Below are 13,321 nucleotides of genomic sequence, written 5' to 3'. Positions count from 1 at the left end.
CGTGGAAGGAGCCGAGATGCCCTTCAACGGATGACCGGATTAAGAAGCTGTGGTCCATCTATAGAATGGAATATTACTCAGCTATCAGAAAGAACGAGTTCTCAACATTTGCTGCAACATGGACGGCACTGGAGGAGATAATGCTGAGTGAAATAAGTCAATTATCATATGGTTTCACTCATTTATGGAATTTGAGAAATAGGAAGATCGGTAGGAGAAGGAGCTACCCATCTGAGCCACCCAGGCACCCCTCTTACCTAACTTTTTAATGTTCCTTTAGTCTCTTCATTTGACTTCCTTTGAATATTTCGTTACTTCATTGTCCCCTCTACAATCTCATTAGATTCACAAATTTCTGTGAATTTGCGCCAATGATTGTGAATCCTTCACTTAATAGAGCTTAATATAATTATTTTCATAACCCCCCCAAAAGCTACTATATGAAAACACTTTTAATCCCATTTTTACCTTGACTTTTGTATTACCGTTGTTTTAATCTTACATTATTTTAATCTTTATGAGACTTTTCTAGGGTAGCTTTATAAAATAATTATTCCATAATATTTATCTATATACTAACCTTTCTGGTGCCCTTCATTCCTTCCTGCATTTCCAGTTTTCAACCTGGAATTATTTTCCTTTGGACTGAAGAACTTACTCTAGTATTTTTTCTAATTCGAGCCTGCTAACAATGAAATGTTTCGGCTTACACATTTCTTCAGGCATTTTTATTTTGCTGCTGGGTATGGAAATCTGCTTCGACAAGAGACTTAACACTTAAAAATGGCTCTCATTAAGGTCTTGTTTTATTCATGTTGGGATGTCAGCTGTCCATTTTCCTGCTTATTTGGCCCCTGTATTCTCTAAAAATCTTTCTCATTTTCTTTGGTTTTGAGACCGTGGTGTGTAGCTGGTTATGGTTTCACTTTGCTTAGGGGGGATTGGGCTAATTGAATCTGGGGGTTGATGTCCTTTGGCAATTTGGAACACGCTGTGTTTCTTCACTTTTGACAGCATTTCCTCCCCTAGTTCTCTCTGCTCCTCTTTTAATCACATCCCACCTGTCTTCTAATTCTGTCCGGAGTTTTCCAACGCTGTTCACCTCATGCTTCTGTTGGGATGTCTGCTCTTGAACTGTACTCAGTTTAGTAGCCCGCCTTTTTGCCGGGTTTAATCTTACCTTCATTTATGTTCTGAATGTCAGATCTAAACATGGACCACAATGGCTTTCAGAAATTACAGAAGAGCAGCTTCACAACTGAGGAGGAAAAAAATTTCTTACGACACAATAAAACACAAAATAGAGGGGAGAAAATTATAACTTGGCTCATATCAAGATCTATTAGGAGCTACTTTTCCTCAAAGTTTACCAGGGAGAAGGTTGGAATACCAGAGTGGGAGAGGAGACTGGCATTCTATATCTGGTGAAGTCCATTAAGCCAGGGTGCGTAAAGAGTTTTGTCAGATAAAAATATATATTCTGAACATCTATTAGAAAAATGGGTAAAGGCTGGAGGAGATAACGCTAAGTGAAATAAGTCAAGCAGAGAAAGACAATTATCATATGATTTCTCTCACCTATGGAACATAAGAACTAGGAAGATCGGTAGGGGAAGAAAGGGATAAAGAAAGGGGGGGTAATCAGAAGGGGAAATGAAACATGAGAGATTATGGACTCTGAGAAACAAACTGAGGGCTTCAGAGGGGAGGGGGATGGGGGAATGGGATAGACTGGTGAGGGGTAGTGAGGAGGGCACGCATTGCATGGTGCTCTGGGTGTTATATGCAACTAATGAATCATCGAACTTTACATCAGAAACCAGGGATGTACTGTATGGTGACTAACATAATTAAAAAAAATAAAAATAAATAAATACCTTATATGTGCTTTCATCTAAAAAAAAAAAGAAAAAAAGAAAAATGGGTAAAGGGACGGCTCGGTGGCTCAGTCGGTGAAGCATCTGCCATCGGCTCAGGTCATGATCCTGGGGTCCTGGGATCAAGTCCTGCATCGGGCTCCCTGCTCAGTGGAGAGCCTGCTTCTCCCTCTGCCTGCTGCCCCCCTCCCCCGCTTGTGCTCTCTCGCTCTGACAAAATCTTAAAAAAAAAAAAAAGAAAGAAAGAAAAATGGGTAACCCCCCCCCCCAAAACCTTGAATAAGCACTACATAAAAGAGGAGAAACAAACGGTCACGAAGGGGAAAATGTTAACCTCTTCAGCTTCAGGGAAATGCTCATAAAAACCACAGTGAGATACTGTTGTATACACATCACACGAGCAAAACCGAGAAAGAGCAAAGGCAAGCGCAGCCCAGGCGCGGGCCCGGCTCACTCACGCACAGCTGGTGGGGGTTTAGATCCGTAGGACCAGTTCGGTTATTGGCTGTTGTTGGTTTACTTGGCAAAGCTCCTTGGCAGCACCCACTAAAGTTGCATATGCACCCCCGTGTTCCCCGCGCACGAACAATCCCCACTTCAGTGCGTGCCCACCGCAGACGTGCCCCCGTGCAGCCGCGGGACCCGGAGTAGCCCCGAGCTGGAAACCGGCCGCACGCGCACCCCCCCCCCCGCCCCGCAGCAACAAGTCGTAGACAACAGCGGCCGCAATATTAAAGAGCCATCTCGCGAACCTAAGTTAACCCACGCCCAAGCCCGTGACGCTGTGGTTCCCTTCCCTGCCTGTAAAACACTAAAGCTGGCAAAACCTATCCGCGCTGCTGTTACAGGTCCGGAGGGGCTCGCCCAGTGAGAGACACCCCAGTGTGACCTGAGACTCAACGGGGTAAAGCAAGGGGGTGGAATCCTTAGACGATATCTGTGCGGGTTCGCATAACCTAGAGAATTTGGCATCCGGGCAGCGAGCACCCGGGGACAGCGAGCGGCCAGCAGAGGCATCATCACTAGAGTGGAGAGCCCCAAACCGCCCCCCCATCCAGGGGGTTTTCTTGGTGTTCCCTTTGCCTCCCTCTTCGTGCGGAGACCACGCACTGTGCCCCGCTCTCATAGCACTTACTTCCTGATCGCTGAGCCTCTCGTCCAGAGCTCCTCTTCCTTCCAACAGCTGCTCCAAAGCCTGGACGTAGGTCCTCTCACACTGAGGTGAAACGGGGTCTGTTGCCCTTGCAGACCGGTAGCCCGGAGGAAGCGGAAGAATCTAGATTTATCATCTGGCATCACCTGATTTGAATCGTGATTAATGGCAGATGATGTGTTTCAATTGCTGTCAGCCTGGACGTACACTGGAATCACCCGGACGGTTTACAACGGCTGATGGCCGTGTCTGGTCCCAGCCCTTCTCTTCTGCTGAGGCAGGATGCGGCCTGGTCTGCAGCAACTTTACAAATAAATCCCCTGGGGTCTAAAGGACAGCCTAGATGAGAAGCTACTCCTCCAGCTGCTTTGGGGGCTGCGGTCCTGGACCCTGACTTGTGTGAAACACACCTGGAGTGCTTTTGACGCTCTGGGTGCCTGGACACGTCCCAGACCAAGTGTTTGACAGTGGCTGTGGGAGGGGCCCCACAACAGAATTTATTTTGTAAGAACACCAAGTTTTTTGACTGCAAGTTGAGGACCTTTTTCTCATTTCAGAGTTTCTCAGGCTTCTCAGCACATTACAATTACCTGGTAAAATTGGAAAGGACTGGATCCCAGGCAGGATCTGTAGGGGGTGGGGAAGGCAACAGTACTTTGAAACTTACCTAGGTGGGGCGCCTGATGGCACAGCGGTTAAGCGTCTGCCTTCGGTTCAGGGCGTGATCCCGGAGTCCTGGGATCGAGCCCCACATCGGGCTCCCTGCTCTGCTGGGAGCCTGCTTCTTCCTCTCCCACTCCCCCTGCTTGTGTTCCCTCTCTTGCTGGCTCTCTCTCTCTGTCAAATAAATAAATAAAATCTTTAAAAAAAAAAAAAAAGAAACTTACCTAGGTGACTTAAACACGCAGCTAATTGTGCCAGCCACAGCACTAACTTTGGAGAAAGGAGAATTCATGGCAATCCGCGAAGAAAGAACTAAGTAGATTACTCTCTGGATCAGCTGGTCTGCGCAGCTCCTTGAGATCAGCGACCTCAGGGATGGATGCATTTAGTTTAATGGCCCAGAGGGCCTAAGGAATTCAAAGAAAGTTAAATTAGAATAAAAACTCTAGATTTTACATGGTGGATATCTCTACATGCAATCAGAAAGGATCAGAAACAAACGTTCAGAGGGACTCATATATTTGTGATGTTAAATTTTTCTTAAGTATTGTGATGCAAACAGTAAACTGAGTATACGATATGAAAATATTGTTCTGAAATTTTTCAAAATAGCAGAGGTAGAGATTAGAGAAAACCCAACTCCCACGTATCCGTCATGTTACCTCAAAAACTGTCAACTCATAAATAATTTGAATGTTCTTCCCATGGATGAAAGCGCAGCCGATTCCTGAGAGTGTATGATTTTATCTGTGAACATTTCAGTATCTCTTAAGGACAGGGATCTTTAGAACAGGAACACAACACCATTACCACATACTAAAATTAAAATAAGTCCTGCCCATAATCAAAGATCTTGTTAGTTTTCCAATCTCCCCAATTATCTTGTTTGTTTGTTCCCTGGTTTTACGTTTCACTTGATTAAGGATCTTTGTAAAATCCACGGTTTGCAACTGGTTGACCTGTACGTGAAATCTCTTCAATCTCCATAGCTCATCCCTGTTGGGGGGGTGGAGAAAGCTGATGATGATGATGACGACGATGATGGTGATGATATGTGTGTGTGTGTGTGTGTGTGTGTGTGTGTGTGTGAATTATTTCTAGAAGGAATGGGGTTGTATGTCTTGCAGAGCTTAATACAGTTTGGATTTTGCTTCCTGCAATCCATGCTTTCACTTAACGTTTAAGTCTGGTGTCTATTGTTCTAGGGGAATAATAGTTGGAAATGAAGGCTTGATGATCGTGTTCCTGTTCTGTTTTTAGAAAGATGAATTCTTAAATGGTTTTGTGACCATCCTTCAGCAGGCAACTGATGTCGTGGAAGAATCCGACTTTGAAATTAACAAAGATTCACAGCTCGGTGGATTCAGTCTGTCATTAGTGGTGGCAAATAGTGATATTCAAGTTATATTACCCTGTTCTCATTTATTACACGGAACCCTTATACTATTCTTTATGCCTTCCATCTTCCATAGTAGAAACAAATTTTAGTATAAATTTCAGTTAAAATTACAATTTTTTGAACATATTGAAAAAAAAATCAGGTGGAGGAGGTTACCTAAAATTCCTAGCCCCAAGTTGGTAAATTAACGGGTATCCGGATGCAAACCGGGAGCACCTGTAGAAGGAAAGTATCATGAGAATTAACGAAAAAGACCCAAGAGCCGGCTGCAGGGCAGAGCTACTGAGACTGTCTTTGTGAGGTGGGAATTTGCGGCAGCTGCTGGTGAGCGGGGCTGGACTTCTGATGACGTAGGAAGGAAGCTCTTAGGGACCTGCTCTCCCCAAGTCGACTACGCTCTCCCAAGAAATGAAATTCCTGTGGAGGCTGCTGTGGAAAACAGGAGGTGGATGAAAGGATTCTCTGGGGTTGAAATTTGAAAAGAGGATCAGGCCTGGGCTCTCTGCCTAAGCCAGTGTCCCGCAGGCAAACCTGAGGTGTCTGATGCGGCTCCCAAGTGGGGGCATCACTGGGCCAAGATCCAGGAGCAAGATGGGTGCTGCAAGAGAGATGGGTGAACAATGAAGGACTGTCGTGACCCAAGATAGAGATTTAAAATGATTCTAAGCATAAAACTTTAGTACGGGGGCGCCTGGGTGGCATAGCGGTTAAGCGTCTGCCTTTGGCTCAGGGCGTGATCCCGGCGTTCTGGGATCGAGCCCCACATCAGGCTCCTCTGCTGTGAGCCTGCTTCTTCCTCTCCCACTCCCCCTGCTTGTGTTCCCTCTCTCGCTGGCTGTCTCTATCTCTGTCAAATAAATGAATAAAATCTTTTTAAAAAAAAAAAACTTTAGTACGTAGCTCAGAAAAGAGCAAGTCAAGGGCACTGGTCGTTAACAAAGGGTGACGCTTTACTCCAGTGGACCTCTGTTAATGACTGAAGACATTTGTCTCTGTCACCAGGTTGGGGGAGAGGACATCCGTCTTTGTCACAAGGTTAGGGGGAAGAGGCTTGCTACTGGCACTAGTGGGTGGGGGCCAGGAGTACTCTTGATGTAGAAAAGAACGTTAGGGTTCAAAGCCAAAGGCCAAGAAATTCTTGAGACATCTTTGGTGCAAAAAAGGTGGTTTTATTAAAGCACGGGGACAGGACCCGTGGGCAGAAGGAGCTGCACAGGGGTCACGATGAGTGGCCCATTATACACTTTCAAGTTGGGAGGGGGTTAGGGATAGCGTAAGTCTCTAAGGAATTTTGGAAGCAAGGTTTCCAGGACCTTGAGGGGGCTAGCTGTTGTTGGGAAAATGTCATTTATTACCGTCTAATAAAACCTTAGTCATGAGACCCCTCAGATTTGTATCAGTGGGCTACATGCTTGCAGGATGACTGCCAAGATGTATCCTGGGGGGTTTAAAGATAAAGGAAATTTCTAAAGGAATTTTTATATGATTAAGTAGACTTACAGGATTAGGGGGGTTGGGCTAGGATTATACTTTGCCCTAAGCAAAGCGTCAACATTCCAGCACTTGAGTTCCTAAAGGAATGTCACCCTGCCAGTTCCAAAGACTCGTCAATAGGTAGTAAGGAAATTTATGATTGTTCTTGTTTCCCACATCACTCTCAAACATCCTACAAAGCAGTTACCCAGCCCCAAATGTCAATAGTGCAGAGACTGGGAAAACCTACTGGTGGGCAAGGATCCCAGCGCCGGCTCCTCTCAGTGCAAACACTGACGAGACGCCCTCAGCAAGGGCCCTAAGGGGCAGAGGTTGGGACAGGTGGTGGCCAGCGAGGTCTCGCTGAAGACTGCATTGCTGTTGGAATCGGAGAGACGGTCAGGAGTGGGCCCACACTCTGCACTCCAGCCTCCCTCTTGGATCCGGGGGTTCTTCCTAGACCCCCACGTCTGCTGGCGACGGTCCAAGTCACCTGGACGGCCTTCCCCCGGCTTTGGGTCAGGAGCGCAGCCCCGATCAGACGCTGCAGCCCAGGGCCGTCAATCCCCACTGGCGGGCATCGGCGCCAGCCTCCACCCAGGCATCGCGCCCCGAGCGAAACAGCGCGGGGAGAACACGCTGCGGGGCGGGTGGGCAGCGGCAGAGCAGGAGGGGCGGAGAGACCCGCAGCGGGAGAGCAGCGGCAGAGCTGGAGGGGCAGAGAGACCCGCAGCGGGAGAGCGGCGTCCGCCATCGCGCGGGGGCGCCAGGAAGGCTCGGGGATCCGCCTCCAGGGCTCCTCCCGCAGGGCACGGTAGCCCTGTTCTCCGCCACTGTCGCCTCCGCCTCCCGCTCCTGCCTGGCCAGCCTCTCCTCCTTCTGCCTCCCAGGACCTCCGTCCTTCCCAGGGAGGACTTGGCTCGGCTCTCTCCGCCACTTCCCACCTCTCCCGTTGCGCGGCGCCCACGCCTCGCCCTTCGCCAGACCTCGGTTCCTTCCGCTCATCTTCGGCTCTTTCCGCCCATCTTCGGCTCTTTCCGTGCAGCGTCGCCTCCCTCCGCTTCTCCCCGCTCCTCCGTGCCGGTTGGTTCCGTTGGGCTCCCTCCGCCGGGTGTCCGCTTTCTCCGATTTCGCTGCCACAGTTCGGGTGTTTCCGCCTCTCCCCGCCCCACGGGGCTCTGGTGGGCTCGCCCTGTCCGGTCAGGTGCTCGTGTCTGTGGGCAGAGGTTCAAATCCACGTCTCAGTCATAGCGGTGTGGTCGTGCCACTCTCCCCACATCCTGGCTGTTAACATAATAAACTTAAAAAAGAATGTTCCCAATCTGATACATGAAAAAAGGAATCTCCGTATTTTCGTATTTTTCTTTTTGATGGGTTAATTTGGGAATCATCTCTTCTGTTGAAACTATTCTGTATTTTCTGTGAGCTCTTTTCCAGCCTTTACATATTCTTCAATGGATTCTTGGTCTTTTTCTTTGGTTGGCAGGATTTATCTAATATTAATTAATAAATTAGCTTTTGGTGATGAGTTGCCAACATTTTCCTCTTAAAAAAATTTTTTTTTGCCTCTAGTTGTTGCCATGCAGATTTAAAAAAATGAAATCAAACGTATTAATTTTTATTTCTTCTTGTTTTATGTATAGTTTTAAAAGACCATCTCTCCTTTGAGATTATATATAAAATATTTCTGCCTTGGTTTCTTCTAGGGCTTTCATAGCTTCATTTTTACATTTGAATCAAATAAAATGTGTATTTCATAGACCAATGTGTGGTTCCATCGTGATTTTCAAAAACAATCCACTTCTCCTTTACTGACTTAGCACATCACTTGCACCCAGTTTATTATGAAAAATTTTCAAGTATGGAGATAATTTGAAAGAATTTTACAGTGAACACTTCGTGTTGTGGACCGAATTCTGTCCCCGCACGTTCATATGTTGAAGCCCAAATCCTTGGTACCTCATAACCACTACATTCAGAGGTTGGGCCTTTTAAGAATTAAGATTAAATGAGGCCATCAGGGTGGGCCCTGATTCAATCTGACTAGTGTCCTTAAAAGAGGGAGATTAAAACATACAGACCAAGAGATGACAGGAGCACACACACTCCGAGGGATGACCATGTAAAGAGCGTGGTCATCTGCAGACCAAGGGGAGAAGCCCCAGGAGAAACCAGCTCCACTGGTACCTTGACCTTGGACCTTCAGCACTGTGGGAAAATAAATTTCTGTTGTTGAAGCCACTCAGTCTGCGCTAGTTTGATATGGCGGTCCTAATACAATCTCGCGCTCCGATCCTGCCACATCACTACACTCGCTTTGCTGCATCCATTCCTCTTTCAGCCAGCCGTCCTCCTTAAAAAAAAAAAAAAAAAAAAAAAAAAAAAAAAAAAAAAGCATTTTGGAGTAGGTTGCAGACAGCAGGAGACTTCACCCCTAAATATTTTAGCACACTTATTAATTAGAGTTGAGAAACTGGGGCTGGGAGATCTTTCGAGGCAGCTCATTGCGTGGCTAGCACTTTGGTTCCTCTCCATGTGGACATCTCCCTGGGGTTGCTTGACTATCTCCATGGAAGGGTAGGTGGCTTTCCCTGGAGAGGAAGCAACTTAAGAGGCTAAGGAGGAAGCTTTAATGTGTTTCATGACATGGCCTCAGATATGACAAACTGTCATTTCTGCCACACTGTGCTTATCACCTGGGTCATGTCTGATTCGGTGTGGAAGGAGGCTGCACGGGACATGAATATCAGGTGGCAAGGACCCTTGGTGGTGATCTTGGAGGCTAGCTGATGCACCCACCTCTTCCCAAGTCCACTTCACTTCATCAAGCCAGAATTCCTTTATTCTGCTCGCTTTCTCCCGAGAGCCTGGTTTCAGTGTCGCTGTTAGGAGCCTCGTGAATTTTCTATGTGGGGGTGGAACAACTGGGAAGGTCTCCTTTCCCCCTTTACTTTCTTTTATTCCTTTCCCCCTCTCTATCCCTCTCAGCCTTGACCCCAGCTCCAAACTTTCTTGCCCACTAGTGCCCCTTTTGAAGGTCACCTGGGAATGCAGCAGATAAGAAGGGTCTGCTAGGACAGGAAATGTCAGAGGAAGAGTTCCTCTCACCTGAATAAGGGGATCTTGGAGCTTGGGCTATCTGCTGGCCTATCAGGACTACGATTGTCTTCCTTATTCTGAGGCTGGGTCCTCAACATTCCCCAGGACAGGGGACACCTGGTTTGCTGGGGCTCTATGTACCCACTATAACCTGGGGACAGAGATATCCGTATTGCAAGAGGAGGCTGAAAAGTTGCCTGCTGGGGTTCAGATTGTTCCTTGTGTTTGGGATAAAGGAGGGGTCATCACAAGGGCAGTCATCTCATGTTGGGGAAGACTTGAGGGATTTGCACTGCGGGCTTCCCTCCTTATTTGGTTAAGGGTGCTGCTTGCTGACCCTTCTTTCAACTTTGTGGTAATGGGAAGAGATGCAGTTTTCTGGGAATGTTCGACACCTATGTTAGAGAACATGGAGTGTTGCCTGTTGAAACTGGTGTTGCTTGCCTTTGGGGAGACACGTTACTCTTTGCTGGGAGTACTAGATCTAGTCTGATGGAGTCAAGGGAGGCAAGCTAGGATTTGTGTTGTGTGAGAATGGTGTGACATTTGCTGGGGCTCCTTTCTCCTTTAGTGTGTAGGGGATTCTAAGCTGCTTTTTGGGGTTTCCATCATCTCTAATCCTGGAGGGATAAGGGAGATCACTTGCTGAAGCTTCCACCATCAGATGGAACCCTCATGATGTTAGGGGTAACTGGGAAGTATGAGGCTGGGGCTCCTATTGTTTCTGATGCCAGGGGATTGTAAGGTCACTGCTTATCTGGGACTCCCATTTTTCAAGTGTTGGTGTGACACGGAGGGACCACTGGATGGAGATCCCATTGTCTCTAATTTGGGGAGAGGACCAGGGGGATAATTGCATGGGACCCCACTTATCTCTAGTGATGGGGACTGGGGAATCTTTTTATATAAATTGTTTTATCTAGTGTGAGGGGAGGACAAGAAGAGTCACTTTCTGGGTCTCCCCTTGTCAGTATTGTTGGTATAGACTGGGTGGGTCAGTGGCCTGGGGCTCCTTTTATACAGTCAACATTCATTTATATTTACTTACATTTTGTTTCCTGCTGATCTTGATTCTTGGAGTTATGTGTCTTCACATGACATGATTTTCCTTCAGCCTCAAAACTCTTTTTTAAAGGTTTATTTGAGAGAGAGACACACGTGGGGCTCAACACAGGGCTTGAACTCATGACCCTGAGGTCATGACCTGAGCCAAAATCAAGAGTTGGACACTTAACAGACTGAGCCACCCAGGCACCCCAGCCTAAAAACACTCTTTAGTTTTTCTTGAAGTGCAGTTCTGCTGTTGATTAATTATTTCAGCTTTTGCTTTTTAAAAACCCCTGTTGGAACACATCTTCAATTTGTCTGCCTTTTCGAAGAATATTTTTCTTAGGTCACTGAATTTTACACTGGCAGTTGATATCCCCCCTCCCCCCCATTCAAACCTTTGGATGTCAGAAGTCCTTGTTTTCTTGCTTCCATAGTTTCTTCTGGAAAATCTTCAGTCTGTTGCTCCTTTGAAAGCAACATGTCCTTTCTTTGGTTGGTTTGAAGATTTGCAGCTTGTCTTTCATTTTCTACAGTTTTTCCACATTTTCTCCATTTTTCTTTTTCTTTGCTTTTTTAAAGATTTTATTTATTTGACAGAGAGAGAGACAGCCAGCGAGAGAGGGAACACAAGCAGGGGGAGTGGGAGAGGAAGAAGCAGGCTCCCAGCGGAGGAGCCTGATGTGGGGCTCGATCCCAGAACGCCAGGATCAAGCCCTGAGCCGAAGGCAGACGCTTAACGACTGAGCCACCCAGGCGCCCCTTTCTCCATTTTTCTTAACATACTATTCACAGTTATTCTGAAATCCTTGTCTGCTAACTCCAGTATCTGGTCTCTGGGTCTGCTTCTACTGATTTATATATTCCTAATTGAGAGATCATCTTCCTGCTGCTTTGCGTATCTAGTACTCTTGTTTGCGGGATCTTGTGAACAATATACTTGATAAAGGCTCTTAATTATTGTATCTTCCTCTGAAGATCAGGTTCTGTTACGGCAGGAAGTTATAGTACTAATGGATCACCCTGAGCCTGTAAAAGGCTCTAAACGCATAGATCTATTTCAGTTTTGCACCGACTTGTAAGATGCAGTCCTTACTTGCAGGGCACGGGACTTACTCTCAGGCTGTGACATTTCTAGCGACGTAATCGAAACCCACTATGTATATATTTATGTAGGTATGTATTTTACCAAGGTCATTCCACTCCAGATGAGCCCAAAAACTAACCTCCAACTCCTGGCATGTGTGATCTTTGAAATTTCTGCACAACCTTCAGCTTCCAATAGCTACTCTCTTGTAAGCCTCCTAGAGTCTTCCCCTGCACACGCACAGCTTAGGTATTATTTAAGGAGGGAATTTTTAAGGCAGATTTTTGGAGTTTCTTCTTTGTCAATCTTTATTTTCCATTAGAAGAAACTCGGATTCTATATTCCCTCTGACAGCCCCCATCGCGCCACAGAGCCCTGGTTCTCCTTGTTCTTGTTCCTCCCCTCCTCCTTTTCCTAGGATGGTGTTTTAGAAACCTAGATCTGGGGAGGCAATAGGTATTCTCATTTCTACTGGACTGTCACTGCTACTAGGCCTTCCGAGCTGACAGGCTTTGAAAATATACGAATGTGCACTATCCTAGACACACACGTGCACACACACGCACACACGCACACAATCTCCATCCATGCATCCATCAAAAAGCATGCATTCATACTGAGACCTCCAATTCCAATTCAATCCAACACCACAGTGTTTATTCCTGTCTTCTCTCTTTCCTGGTTTGTAGCATGTCTCTTGGACAGTGAGAAGAAACTGGCTTTCAGGACCTACAACATGTTTACTTGTTCAGCCCTGGTATACACATAAAATAGTTTCACAATCACTAATCCACAATGTTGTAAGAAACAAATTTTTGAACTAAAGTAGAGGATTTCTGGACAATTCTTTTTGTAGTCAGTCTTACGTATCTGGTCAAAATACAGCTTTCCAAAGTAAATTTGGTTTCCCTCCTCGTGGCTTATTTTTCATTTGTAATACAGTTAGGTTTGTTCGTTATAGTTTATCTTCTTTTGCATTCCCTCTGCTACCTGGCAGATTATTATTATTTTTTTTAACTTACAGTAATAGTCGCTCTTCATGGCGTACAGTTCTGTGGGTTCTGGCTAGTGCATACAGTTGTGTATCTGTGAACACAGTCACGAGAGAACAATTCCGTCACTCCCAAATTCCTTTGTGCTGCCCCTTTGCAGTCATCCCCTTCTCTTACTCCTTGCCCCTGAACACCATTGATCTGTTGTCCTTCCCTAGAGTTTTGCCTTTTCTGAAATGCCATACAATGGAATCATACAAGAACTGGTTTTTCATATCTGGCTGCTTTCACTTAGCAAAATAAATCAAACCGAGGTGTAAGTTACATGCAGTGCAATGTACGTATCTTGAGTGTATCGTTTAATGCATTGTCACAAATGCATACTTATGTAACCTATACTTCGGTTGAGATACAGAACATTCTCTTCATCCCATAAAGTTCCTTCATGTCACGCCTCGGTCAATCCCTGCTCTTTGACCCCTCGCCCCCACAACCTGAGTTTAGATGCAACCACTATTCTGATTTCTTTTC

This window comes from Ursus maritimus, unplaced genomic scaffold (assembly GCF_017311325.1).
Source record: "Ursus maritimus isolate PB19 unplaced genomic scaffold, ASM1731132v1 scaffold_14, whole genome shotgun sequence".
NCBI classification, from domain to species: Eukaryota; Metazoa; Chordata; class Mammalia; order Carnivora; family Ursidae; genus Ursus; species Ursus maritimus.
Note: the sequence above shows the minus strand (reverse complement) of the source record.